Source organism: Lygodium microphyllum, chromosome 26 (assembly GCF_053477565.2).
Source record: "Lygodium microphyllum isolate KBCC chromosome 26, Lygodium_microphyllum_v1.1.10, whole genome shotgun sequence".
NCBI lineage: Eukaryota > Viridiplantae > Streptophyta > Polypodiopsida > Schizaeales > Lygodiaceae > Lygodium > Lygodium microphyllum.
In genome coordinates this window covers 122,573,492-122,588,256 of record NC_141160.1, presented here as the reverse complement: position 1 = coordinate 122,588,256, position 14,765 = coordinate 122,573,492, and the positions used below count along the sequence as shown (strand labels likewise).

The window sequence follows — 14,765 nt, the reverse complement described above, 5'->3', positions numbered from 1 at the left end:
TCAATGAATGTGCCGTGTGGGAGTGTGGGTGACCTAATCTACTAGATCAATTTAGTCTTGGTTCAATAGTGTCTATATGATGTGATTTATGTGGTTTTTAATATTTTGACGGTCATGATATTATAGTCAGGGATACAGTATACATGTTTTTTTTAAAAATACTACTTGATGTATGGGGATTAGGGTGCCCATACCTTACATATCATGAAGCTTTCGATCGCATGTGTAGGCAGATCATGTAAACATTTCTATAGGATGTGGTTTACTTGGGATGGTCAATGGTCCTATGTATGAGCTAATACTTTATCAATCTCTTATCTATTTACATTCTATTATTTTATAGGCATTCTTTTTGTGTGTGCAGTGTGTGTGTGTCTTGTTATCATGTGAATGGCACCTCAACCTCCTCAATATGTTTCTTTTCTCTGTAGAGGTTATTCTCCACTGTTGAAATCAGACCTTATTATTAAGGTCAACCTTTCCAACTTTGTAGCTCATTCACTACCATTGATTCCAAATGATCATGCTCTGTGTGATGAGTTCTTATCCTCTTATAGCAAGCAAACTAGTTTTATTCGAGATACCAATGTTATGATCATACCTAGAGTCTTGGAGAAGGCTTTGTCTTTTCCTTAACATGGAGGGTTTTTTTGAGCAACACATCAAATCTTATCTAATGAGGATATCATCAAGGTATTACAAAAAAAAACTCTTACCATCCTCGATTCTAAGAAAGTTCTTACCACCTCAAGTGTCACAGTAGCAATGATATCTGATTGAGTTTGGAAGCTCTGGTATTGATTTCTTTAGGATAGGTTCATATCTACCAAGACTCTTACTTGTCCAAGGAGTTGTTTACTACCTCCACAACGATGCTGAAAGGAGTGATCATTCATGGTGGAAGTTAGTATCTTTGTATAAAAATGGATCAATATTTTATCAAGGTCACTAGGTGTAGTGTGATTAATGTCACCTATGGGTCCTATTTGTATGCTTTTGTGACAAACTCTGCCCCTCCCAAAGAAGTTCCATCACTTTCAAAAAACCTTCCAATGGTTACTCCTCCCTTAGATGATCCTGAACCCACTGTTGAAGATAATGATTCTCCTCCTCTTGGTGATTCAAAGAAAGTGTTTAAAGCTCATGACTAAAACTGCTATGATTAATGTTTGATGGGACCTAAAATGGGCCGGCACTGGCTAAGGTACTAGCCAGACCTCATGCCCTCAACAGACAACCCCACCACACCACACGGCCTCACGGGCCAGGAGCATCTGTCGAGGGATACACTATCCTAAACACTAATCACTACGCATTTATAGTCTGTAATCCAATGGATGTTCCCTTTCCCCGTCTCCTCAGAGCGAGATTATATGTATATCGGCATTAAATGCCACATATCACAGACACAAGGGCACCGCACTGGCTGATTACGGTGGCCCTACTGCAGCTATCCTACATCTTGGGGATTGGCCCCTCAATGCACTGCTTCCACATATAGACACATTCAAAACAAACTCCCCTCTTAGTGCCGATATATTTAACGTTCCAGGAATGCACTTATCCTCGCTTATCCTTCCCCTTTTACCCACCGTCTAGACCTACAGCCAGGTTGCTCACTCTCTCTACGTGGGTCAAGTCCTAGAAAAACCAAGTGCCATGCATCCAGGAGCTTGTAATTGATACCATTTAACGATGCTTGATGCAAATGTGTATATGATTAAGTGCTCAAACAATTGATAAACAGCCTTGTGGATTATGCAAATCCATTCTTTTCATGCTTCCATACACTAACGCATAATTGCTTAGATGAGAGAAGACACCGAGCCTTACACTCGTGCTGTACTTTCCTTTTTTTAACTTAACATCATCCTATATGAATAATGTAGCAAATACATCAGATTTTATAACATATTTCAACGCTCAAACTTCCCTCCTCCCCTACCGTTTAAGGTTTTGCCTCGTTGAATAGGTAAAGGTGTGAACTTATGTGTATTTCTCATGAAATAAGCAATACATACTCACAAAAACATATAAATGGGGATAACCTGAGACAATACGTCATGCTTTGTCCTCATTATACACTCATAGACACATCCATAATTTTCCATAATCTTCCTCGTCCGTTCCCTATTTTTTTCCCTTTTAAAGAGCATTTTCTCCATTTTTCCTTATTTATTATCAATAAAAATGGAAGAAAATTAGAATTATTTCAAAGATGTGGCTCTTGAGTCCTTAAGCAACAACCATGTAGATTTTATTGGTGTTTTGTTTCATGCTTTTCCGATTTTAAGCCCAAAAACCCTATTTTTACTCTAAAAACCATGCTTTTTGGGTTTTTCCCATTTATTTTCCACACTTTAAGTGTATATTTTCTAATTTTTTTATTATGAAAGACTAAAACCAATAACAAATAATATTTCTATCAATTTTCAGTCCATATGAACATTGCTAACCTCATCAAATGTGAAAAGAGAGCCATTTTCTTTATAAAAATGTCATTACCGTGTTTTTTTCATTATTTTGGGTTTTGAAACTTGTTATGGGTTTGCCAATCAAGGGCCCTTTGATGCTGAGCCCTCCTGCACACTGCTATCTTCAGCCCACCTTCAGTTTGGAAGCAATCTGGTACCATGCCAGACGAGCATTCACCAACTGGGCTTCATTCTTCTTCACATGCACGAACTACCCCTTGCAGAAGAGAGAGGGAGGAGAGAGAAAGAATAAAAATTGAGATTTTTAAATCCTCCATTAAAACAGGCAAGCTTGCAGCCATCTTGTTCCTCTTTGTGCCCTGATTGAGAATCTCCCTCTCTCTCTCCAAACGGGTTTGAATCGGAGAGGCAACGAGCAAAAATGAGAAGGCGCATTGACGCTTTCCTCTGTTCGAAAATTTTTGCATTAGTTTCAAGAATTTTATTAAGCCTAAGGTTTAAACCATTAAAATAACTGGTTCATCTTTTTGTGTTCGCACTGTCCCATAAGTGGATTTTTCAATTTTGAAGGCCCAAAACGAACTCCGATTCGCAATCCGATTGGACATACAGCTTCGTGGCATCGAACTCCATCAACCTGGCCTCTGCCACGCACTTTACAGCTTCTCGATCTGGTAGCTGCTTTATAATGCCAAACCTTGCGAGGATTAAATGGAGGGCTAAACAACCTCCGATTGACGAACCAAGACTTGTGTTGGATCCCTAATGTCAGAATGCATCTAGGAAAATTCTAGCTTGGCCATCTGCCAACCACCGTTTGATTTTTCATGAAAATTGGCTCTTTAACATCTCTCAGGCACTTTTCGGCTCCTAAACGAGCTGCAACGCTTCAAGAACGGGTCCAAATTGGGTCCTAAAATCCAGCTCTCAATGTTTCTTGAATGCCAATCCCGACTCTTAGAAGTGTAGAATAGGAATTTCCAGTAAGCAAGGGTGCATGAGAAAAGATAAGATGTGAATGAGCTAAAGGGCAGGGGAAACCCTAATCCTAACCCATAGTGAGGCTATAAACAATGTGGAGGTCACTCTCAAAGATAGAGACACTATACTATTTGTACTTGTGAGTAAGTCATTAAGCAAGATTTTCTTTTTGTAATTGAGCTTTCTCTCCCTCTCGTGCACACATCCTTTATCTCTAACATTGCTTTTTCAATATGGTATCAGAGCCATCTCTGAGCCAACAAGCTCCATTCAACTCCATCTTGACCTAACTATACAAGAGGACCTCATTCTTCCCAGTTTACCTTCTTCTCCACCATAGCCAACCTTGACCACCAATGAGTGGAGGGACTGGGGAGAGAAAAAGAGGCAATATTTCTACTTACTTTCTTTTGAATATATTTTCTCCTACTTAGGGTGCGGTAGCACATCATGATAAAGCTTGACATCTTCCACAATAGAGGTCAACATTGTAATAAATGCAAAAGGCATAGTTTTAATAGCATGGAGATTAGTGAGGTTCAGTGGGCTACACGGGCGCACAATCATCCAAGCCACCATAAGGTATTTATAGCCTCCCCAAGTGGGATGTCTTCACCTCAGAGGGTATTTGGAAATTCCATCCCTATTGCTCACACTGAGCCAAACCCTAACTATGGGTCTTGCGAGCTATGAAAGCTTCATTGCAAGCTTTAGAATTTTCCGAAATCCAATCATTAGTTCAACTTCTTAACTCATAGCAGATCTAGAAGCTCCATCTTAGGATTGAACACACTTGGTGGATATTATTAAGTTCATCAAATAGCTAGCATATAGTATGAGATGAGTGCTTGTAAGCACACATGCTATATTTCTCAATCATGATCTTGTTTTCAATTAGTATGTGGATGTTCTATGCTAGATCTTAGTCTTAAGGAAATTATTTTTTACCTTAAGCTTCTTGACCCTTGTAAGGCGATGTGTCAAGTATAAACACATAAAGCATTTTCTTCTCTTCCTCTAATCTATTATTGCTTCCACTTGTAGTGCCATCCTTGTAAAGGAATAGACATTTCCATTGTGTACTTGATAAGACCTTCCTATCATGGCCTATGTTAATGTGAAGTCTTAAATTTGTAAGTTTGATGGACGAGACTTCCACCCATGGCAAGTCTTAAAATATAAAATGATGGAGTGAGGTTACTATCCATTCATCAAAGGGACAAAGTCCATTGATCCATTACCGTAGATGTTGAAGATTAAGGAAGAGCCCAATCAATAATAATGTTTCACCTAGATGGATCCTTAAATCACCATATTGACCAGCTTGCAATTGCAAAAGAGAAATGGGATGGGCTTGAGAAATTGTATGGTGCAAGAGGGAAGAATTCCAAAATCTCTCAAAATAAAGTTCTTTATCTTGGAATACAAGCAAGGAGAATACTTGGAAAAGTTCAATTCTCACATCAAGGGTTTGATGGCTCAATTAGCTTCAGTTTAAGCTCCGATTCTAAAAACGATGCCATCGGAATACTTTTGAAAGCCGTAGGAAAGATCTTTTCAACTCTTGTCACTACCCTAACAATTGTACCAAATCATATGCTTGAAGCTCTCATTCAGTATTGTTTGGATGAGATGAAAAGAAATCAAAGAAAACACATCACAAACCCAACATCTACCTCACAAAACCAAGTCTTAGTCTATGTTGTGACTACTAAATGTTCCTTTTGTAATAAAAAAGGACATATTTAAGCAACTTCTGGAAAAAATCTCCCAACAAGATGAAGTGCAATAAATATAAACAAACATGACATATCACTAGTAAATGCCCCAACTCTCGTGAAGTTCCCAAAGAATTGGAATCCAACTATATCTCCACAGCACCTAATGACCAAGTTTTAGAGTCCCTATTGTACCATTTTCATTGAGGGGTGGGAGGGAACCATTTCCATGCTATGTAATCCAAAGTCACCTTGGCATTGAGGGAGTGTTTTAGAAGTCTAGCATAGGAACTTTGATGAAGCAAGGGTGAGGGAAGGTAAGGTGTGAATGAGTTAAAGGGAAAGGAAAACCTTCACCCTAGCCCACAGTGAGGCTATATAACTAGCTTGGAGGTCACTCTCAAATGTAAAGAGAGTGTACCAATTGTACTCATGAGCAACTCATTAAGTAAGATTTGCTTCTTGTACTTGAGCTTTATCTCCCTCTTGTTTTTTTAGGACACATAGAGATAGTACTATAGAAATATTAGTTCCTTCTCTACATCACCTGGTAGTGGGAGATACCATTTCTTTCTTATGTAAGGGTATTCGAAGCTCCATAGAGATATCAATTAACTACTTGTATTTAGTAATTAGATTCTTCTTTTTATGAGGAGATGTATTAATCTAAGGAGGAGTTATAGAAGGCCACTACAAAGCTTACCTCTATTAAAGAAACCATATTTGATCTATTTAAACAAATGGAGCAACAAACTAAATTGCTAGAAGCCTAAAAATTGGTGTTATCCTCTTTGCAAGCCCAAGTAATAGAAGAAAAAACTTAGATAGGTACTAGTACTAAGGATGAAGATTGTGTTTCTAATGAAAACCACGAGTTTCAAGCTTTAATTGTAGCAGAGACACTAGAGTCACAATCAACAAACATAACAATTGATAGTCCAAATACTCAGATCAAGGAGTTGAAAGAACAGTTGGATCAATTATGCTCTATTCTATCAAGTCCTAGTATACCCCTAGTGGTTTCTTTGAGAGATACAAACTTGGCTGCTCTTCAATGTAGTGTGATGCTATGTCCAATATTTCAAGCTAAGGTGAAGAGGTTACAACCTAGAATGGACCTTTTGTGGACCTATTTTAAGAAATTTTTGGAATATATCCTACCAGATCACTCATTTTTTCTACATTATCAATAACAAATTTCAGCCTTTGATATGAAGTTTTCTACTATGGATTTGTATTTTCTAGGATGGATCATAAGTACATGGTCCTCAACTCCTTGTGGAAGTGGTCAGGATGGTATTTGAAGCCTATGTTATAACTAACACCATGGTGATGGCTTACATGTATGTTTGAGGCAATCTTGTGATTTGGAAGAATGAGAATTTGTCTTCGTATATAGGGAAATTTATTTTGAAAGTTGTCCTTTATGTTCAACATCTGGAGATATGGATAGATGAGATTTTCTAAGATTATTCATCTAGAGTGATTGACTACCCCAAAGTTTCTTGGCATCCAATGATACATTTTGTTGTCTTGAATCCTAGACAATTAAAAGCCTTTGCATGTATACAAAATGATTACCAAATGGGGGAGGATCTTTCAGCCCATAGTTCTACACAATCTCCTTTTTTACATTCTTCTTTGAAGCTTATAATCATTGATCTATTTTAGGTCCATTAGTACCGTCACTTATTTATTATCAATAGATGGCCCATAGTTTTGATTTTTATTGGTCCATACTTTAATCGACTCTATATATTATTCCTCCTCTTTCTTTTTCAACCTCCATTGAATCCACAAATTTATATTTTTACTCATTTCTCATTAATTATCTATCATGTTTTTTTACATTCTTCTCATTCTTCTTGTCCTCTATTATCTACTACACTCATTTTCCCTTTTCTAGCATACTTCCTATCCTTTCTTATCAAATTTTGTTAAATTTCCTAAATCTCCATCTTTATGCCTTTCTTCTTTTTTTTGATTTTTCATATCCATCACTTCATCCTTTAATACTTGTTCTCTTCCTTCTTTCACATCTTTCATTCTTGATCCACCTCAGTTGGTTAGTAGCCACTTAGGTTTTAATTTGCAAATATCTTGATGCAGAGGATGGAGTCTAAAAGATTCATTGATGGATCCCCAAATTAATTGGCCTATCATTCTAGAGGAATGGAAGACTCCTATCTAAGCTTATCAGAGTTTTTGGCAGTTCCCCCAAATATATGATCAATTTATTGATCCTTCAGCTAGATCGACTACTCGTTTTACTTGGTACTTAGTACATGCATCATCATTCTCACAATAATCGAAAACCAATTCCTAAATTGTTCCTTAATGCTAATATGGATATTAATCCCCATCAGTTGGACATATTGTATTTCCATGCTCTTTGTCTCCTGAGCATATATATTGTACTTATGGAGAGAATGTGTTGTTTGCAGCTCTTTCAAAATCCTCCCAATACATTTATGGATGAATCTTTTTCCATAGTCATATATAGAAAATATCAAGCTTTTAAGTGTGATACACTCCATTAATCCTTGACGTATTTTTGTTGAGCTATAATGATATATTATGTTTTTGGAGGTGCCATTTAGGTGATTGTTGTATGTTTAGTGTTTATGTGGTATGTGAGTTATGTATGAAGGGGTTGTTGACTTAATGAAGCTAATCGAGATGGTGATTCCTTGTTGATTGTCTCCTTTGACAAATTGCAATGGACAAAAGAAAGCTATTATATCCTTTACAAGTTTGTCATGATTTTATCTTTTTAGGAAAAATTCATGACTAAAAGGTGCTTTTCTTGCATTAGATTTGTCTGCTAGATGCAAGTTATTGGTTGGGGATTTGAACTAGAGTTAGTGATTAATGATGGTTATTTTAGAGATTTTATTATTATTTTTCAAGGTGGCAAGGGGGCTCCCTTAGCTAAGTGTGGAGACATGTTTGAGTGCTGAAATGCCTATATTTTTAGCTATTTTTAATTGGATTTTAAGCTGGTTTTTATTTGATTTTGTAGTGGATTCATTGATTTTTGGATATTTTGTAAGTATTTTGAAGTATATTGGAATGGATTGAATATATTTGAGAAGCTCCTGATAGTTTTTAGTTGAGTTATGATAATTTGATTGGGTCTGTTATATGTATGTTTGGTTCAAATGGATTTGTTTGGCTTCTATTTTCTTTCTGTTTGAGAGGTTATGATTGTAGTTGAGTGGTTTGACAAAGCAGACACCAAGAAGAAAACACTCTAGGTGTTATGTTTCAGCCATGGAGGTATTTTTGGATGACTTATATGCATGTGAATGGATAAAAATAGGGTAGCAAGCTGTCCAAGAAAGATGAATGGTGAAAAGAGGAGTACAAATGGCTTAAAAGTAAGGCACATGGATTCTTCCTGAAAAAGATGAATATCTTTGGAAGTATATAAAGAACAAGAAAGAGACTCCACTATGAGTAATTGGTGATAAAGCTACTTGCAAGTAATGCAAGAGTTTGATAAGAGTCTATGGGCTATCCATAGAGATGTTTGGGCTACATTTCAAAAGATCGAGGAAAGATATTGGTGGCAAGGAATGTATAAGGATATTGCACACTTTGTGGAATCATGTAATACCTATTAACTATACTTAGTTGTAAAGCATCGAGATGGGTTGCAACCAATCTATCTTTTATCTCATCAATATAAATGAATAATAGATTTGGTCACTATGCCTACAAGACTTTGGGATATGAGATACCTTGTTCTTGCATGTGAGAATTTGATAATTGGGTGGAGGGAGGAGCTCTAAGCGCTTAAGACTATACATGTTGTGTATTTCTTTTGTATAAGTCTTTTCCTTTTTCTGGTATCTCAAAGTTGAAAGCACCTATTCTAATAAAGTTACTAAACATATAAATTGAAACCCATGTAAAATCTTTGATTCAAGAGAAAGACCAATTAAAACAAAATGTTGGCTCAACTAGGAATCTTCTAAGTCCCACTTTCAAATAAGGGGTAAAGATTTAACCATGTGGCTAAATCTGAACCCATACTTCAAAGTGGGACTTGGAAAGACAATATATATAGTAATTAGGGTAGACTATACTTTCAAGTAAAGGGACAAAATTTGATCATGTGGTCAAATATTAACTATATTGGGAATTCCCACACTATATGAGAATTTTCAAATTCCCTAATATAGTGTATTTTATAGTCTTCGTTCCTATACAAGACAAACCAATAAGACTATATCCTAGATAGGTTATAAGGGAATCTTCTAAGGTAGCATAGATATAAGCCATAACACAAGCGTCAATGACATAAGCAATGATAACTTGGATTGCTGCGCTCTCTCATGGACCATTTAACCATTTCCAAAGCATCAATCTCAAATGCATGAAGCATAGCATTAAATTCGAGCAAAATATAAAGCGTAAGATACAAGTAACTTATGGACACAATTGTAGAGCACATAGAAACAACATTGCAAATGACAACAGCCAGGAGGAAAAATGCATCGCTTTGCGATTCCTATTCATTGAAAAGAAAAGTTAAAAAGCGACCTAGATGACGCCAACCGTTGCGTCTCTCTCTCCTTAATTTTAGTCTGAAAAACCGACGCGTACGTCGTCCAATTACTAAGGTTGATCGTTTCTCTCTCTTTCTTCTATCACTGGCGTATATCATGGACGGGCCTCTCTTTCTTTGGGCAGGCAGATCCGAAAAGCTTTGCAACAGAGATATTTATGCCTTTTGATCGAGCTGGTTGCCGATCAGCTTTGCTATCCTATTATCTTGCGACTGCAACAACTTGCAGAAAGCTTCGGCGGCGTCAAAGCTTCACAAATCAGAGATCATGACCGATCCACAAAGACGTTTACAACTAGTGACGCCAGGAGAGAGAGAGAGACATATATATATATATTTTTGGCAGTCGACTGGTACCCATATGGACCGTGTGAAGCTTACATGACATTCCATTATTTTATAGTACAATTCCAGACAGTTTCGACACGGGTAGTCTACTTCTTGAAGGTACCGAATAGGCACAAAAAGGAATGCCGAACCAGCTGGCAGCGATAGAGCGACAAACGAATAGGCATAAAACGCATGGTGGATTCCAATGGCTGGTGGTCCTAGAAACGGGGCGCTTAAGATCGGATTGATGATTAAGGTAAGCATTGTGCTAGCCTTTACTCCGAACGACAGGTTCGCTTTTACTTGCCTCTGATATAAATCGAATACAGACATGCATACAAGGATGAACAGGAGATGTGAGGAAGATGGTCAATGTTCATTGGTCCTGACAAATAAATTCCCAGACGGCATTGGCAAAATTGAACAGATGTCCGCCAACATCGTTGTCCACAAGATATAATGGCAGCCAGTGCCATAACAGCTAGTTGATCAATGTCCTGTGCCAAATATTTTCGTCAGACAAGTAGTAACCGTCCAGTATATCGGCCTCTTTGCACTTCACTGATCAAAAGCAAAGTGTACTTGTGGATATGAGTTTTGCAGTTTGAGCAGCCCAATGGCAAAGTCCGCCGAAGCGTCACCCATGTATGCAAACATCATCTGTTGGATGGGGTAGCGGAACATGCGAGCGGCCCTACTGTCAGGACGAGCTGGTTGGTGGGAAATTGTAGAAGGTTTGCTACAGCATCAATGGCAGAAGCGGACACGTGGTGGAGCTGGAGTATGATGCTTGAGAGGGGTCTTAATGCACGCCGTCGTCCATTCATGTAAGTGGCATGCTCGCGAAGAAGAGATCCCATCATCCCATGGGGAGGGTTGTCAGGCCGTGGACGAGGTCGTGGCACGTGCCCGTCTAAGAAGAGAGTGCTTATGCAGGGGAAGCCGTTGTCGCGGAGGCATTGGAAGAGGTGGGTAAGGATAGAGGCGGATGCATGGGAGCAGCGGATGTGGAGGCGCAATGACTTGAGGTTGGAGGTGAGGCCGAGGAGGCAGTTGGTAAAGGCGGGCAAGGTACATTCTGGGAAGAGGCGTCGTTTATCTTGAAGATCTTCGTCGAGGAGTGTAAGGTTGACAAGCCCCGGGAGAAGGGCCGTACGGCACAGCTCAGAGCCACCATTTGATCGAGTTGCGGCAGCGCCAATAATGGGTATGCCTAGGGGCATCACTGACAGCTCTTGGAGAAGCGGACAATCCGAGAGGAGCTCCAGCCGCAGTACGTAACGCACGCTTATACACTTTAATCTTGGCACGTTTTGCACCTTCACAACCTCTGGTAGTAGTGTATTGCCGATCACGAAATGCGCACATTCCTCGCTACCCACCTCCATCTGGACTCGGTACCGCACCTTCAATGTCTCCAGGCTAGGCATTCCCTGGATGATGAAGCCGGCTCCGAACAGCCCGCAGTCTGTCAAATTGAGCTGCTTCAAATCCCTCGCAATCAAGCCTTGCTCTGCAGGAGCTTTCGACTCACAAAATATGTCGACCAGCTTCGCATTGACCAAGGTCAGATCCTCCAGGTTCCGTGAACGCAGCGCATCATACTTCGGCATTAATACCTCGCCTGAGAGCGTAGCACCTGAACCTTCCACGAGCAGTCTAGTGGACTCGTGCCGCAGCAGCAGCTGGGCAAGATTCCAGACTGCACCCTCCAACCCGTGTTAATACAGTCGCCGAGTCTGATGCCCTGAAAGGCTGGTGGGATCTCCGATTAACCTCGCCGGTCGGATGGTCAATTCATAGCTGCCGCTAAAGTATAGCGTCTCGGCCATCAAGAGCGTGCTCGTCCTCCTGAACGCCTTGCTTACGCTGCCGAATGCGGCCGTAATGCGTTGTGCTTCACCCAAGACTGCTACAAGCTGCTCATCCACAGCACACTGATAACCACATCGTCCTCGCTGGAGAAGGCGCCGATTCTCCTCACCACATCTGATGAACACAGCGACGTCGCTCGGTTCAAGATCGTCGCAAGCAGTTCATCATCTGGCAGCACCGCGGCGTCGTTGGTCGTAGCAGTTCGCCTCCCTCCACGACTCGCCATATTGGATACTCGTCCTGCGGCAATTGTAAATTGTGGGTTAATGAGCACAGCTAGCGTTCAATTGAACAGATCTTGGATCACAGCTCACTAATTCTGACGTTATGGTATGGAATCGCAGACAATATATAAATGTCGGACCCCCAATCCCTCCTCTCTTTCTAACCTTTTCTTACTGCACCAACACTACTAGGAACCGTGATGTACCTAATGCAAGAAGGGGCGCCAGGGTTCTATTGGAAATGCCACTAATACCCCCCTAAGGGATGCTGGTAGGACATTGTGGATGTTAAATGGAACCTTGGCATCCAAACCTACCTAGCCTAAACTCTAACACGGTATTAGAGCACTAGCCCTCCCCTACGGATCAAAGAAAATAGGTAAAAGTATGCTACTCATAGTCATTATTTATGCACATCATGATCTATGTTTTTATACACATTTTAAGGCATTATGATTCTATTACATGCTAACGTTTGTTTCCATTCACTAGATCTTAAATATTTCTACTTCACTATATTAAGAAGAGGAATACAAAACTAGGGAGTTCACTGACACTTTGATTTAAGGATTTAGTTCATAGTGGGCAATTTTGGAGTAGAGAGGCAATTAGCTCAAGACATATAGTTAATGGGGGGACTTTTTAGCGGCTTTTTGTGGTTTAGAGGATATTTGTGATTTGATTGTATATATATTGAAATGGTATGAGAGCACACCAATACCATAGAGGCAGGGGAGCCATGACACACACACACACACACACACACACACAAATATATATATATAGTGAATATACATACATGTGTGTGTGTGTGTGTGAATCACAATGCATGCTTTTCTTTATGGTTCATCAATTTTCATATACTCCTTTTTGTAGTCTGACTAGGGTCACTTTCTAGGTGGCCTAAGTTGAAGCATGGGCTCATGTTATGGGGATGAGTACCTAGGCTAGGCCTAGGTATAAACTATGCAAGTGTAAGCACAGGCTAGGTGAGATGGTGGTCTAGTTGTAGGTGTAGGATAAGCTAGCCTAGACTAACTTAGGTCTACCCTAGCCCACTCTATTTCTACATTATACTATATCTACATGTGGAATAGTCTGCGCTTAACCACATCTATGCCCAGCTTTTTCTTATCAACACATGTAGAGATCCACGCAAGGGTACATTCAATATAGGCTATGCAAGGTATAGGGGCATATTGTTGTATGTTCTATCTTGTATGTTGTTTGCCATTAATCTTGAAGCTAATCTTGATGTGATAACTTCTTATAGATTCTCCTACTTGCATTATTATAGAAATTTATGTGCCTATAAACATCTCACAATTCTTTGCCTTTTTTGGATGTGTCCCATCCAAAAGAAAATGTTTGAGGTTAATATGAGAAGTTTCAACCACCTTAGTCATAGGAAGCCACAGAGTCTTCAAGGATAGGCCCTTTTACCACATGGAGTGTATTGAAATCATTCTAGGATAGAGGTTTCCTAGGAGGATGTTTTGAAGATGAAGATTTGTATTCCACCTCACTATCACTACATAAAGATGGTACAATAAAGTGGTCGCTCACTAATGTAGGTGGAATATTAGAGGACACCAATGTAAAACTTCATGAAAGATTATGTATTCTAGTTAAGATTTTGACTTTAAAATGTATGATCTCCAGAAACTTAAATATTCAAGAAACCTTATTATCACCATAGATTGCAATAAATAGTAAATGTTGTATGTATTTTGTTGTTAAACAATAAACACAAATGTTCAAGGGGGCTCTGATGGAGGTCAAATACAGAATGTACTTTTGTTTTTAAATAATATACATGAATGTTCAAGGAAGCTATGATGGAGGTTGGATACACAATGTCAAGGTGGAGGGTTGAACAAAGAAGTGAAGATGCCTTCTACCATTTAATGGTCTTCATTATTATTTTATCTTTTATGAGATCTATCATTCACATTCCTTCCATGCTTCATAAATCTTCAAGGGGGATGAGAGAGAGAGAGAGAGAAAGAGAGTCTCATTTCCTCTTACATATAGCATGTAGTGCTAGTGGATATTGCATAAGTGCAATCTACTACATTTTCCTCTAGTTTGGAAGAGCACATGCAGAGCAACTAAGCTATATAATAAAAAATTTCTAGTATATGTATGATCATGGATCATAAAGTTGCATTACTATGTGTAATGAGAAAGAACTAAAACATGCAAAATTTATAGTGATGAAAAACATGTCGCAAATACACATGAAATTGCCTCAAAGCCCTCACAAGTGGAATTTGTGTCAAGAAAAGCTTCAAAGCTAGTCCACCAATATATGCATTGGTATGTTTTGGAAAACTCTTCGATACCTATGTTGCTAAATATTGAAGGATGTTTTGACACAAATTTTGACATGTGTAGGGACTAAGTCTGACACATATTGCATAGACATAGGTGCAAAAATATTTAGAAGAGATTTGGTGCTTTGGGGCCAAATCCTTGGTAGCCATGATTACTATCCTATCAAACAAGGACCAATGTTTGATTGAAAATAAATCTTAAAACCCTAAAAAAAACAATTTACCCCTTAAAAGAAGAAAATACATAACAATGATAATTAAACAATCCACAAAATACATGGAAAACATATATT

General features: G+C 38.9%; 1 long non-coding RNA gene across 1 annotated transcript; it reads left to right on the top strand.

Moving 5' to 3' along the window:
- Positions 1–9,762: 9,762 nt before the first annotated feature.
- On the top strand, positions 9,763–13,995 carry LOC148013760 (uncharacterized). Its single transcript, XR_015688946.1, has 2 exons — positions 9,763–10,293; positions 10,641–13,995. It is a non-coding gene; the product is annotated as an uncharacterized LOC148013760 (long non-coding RNA).
- Positions 13,996–14,765: the final 770 nt, after the last annotated feature.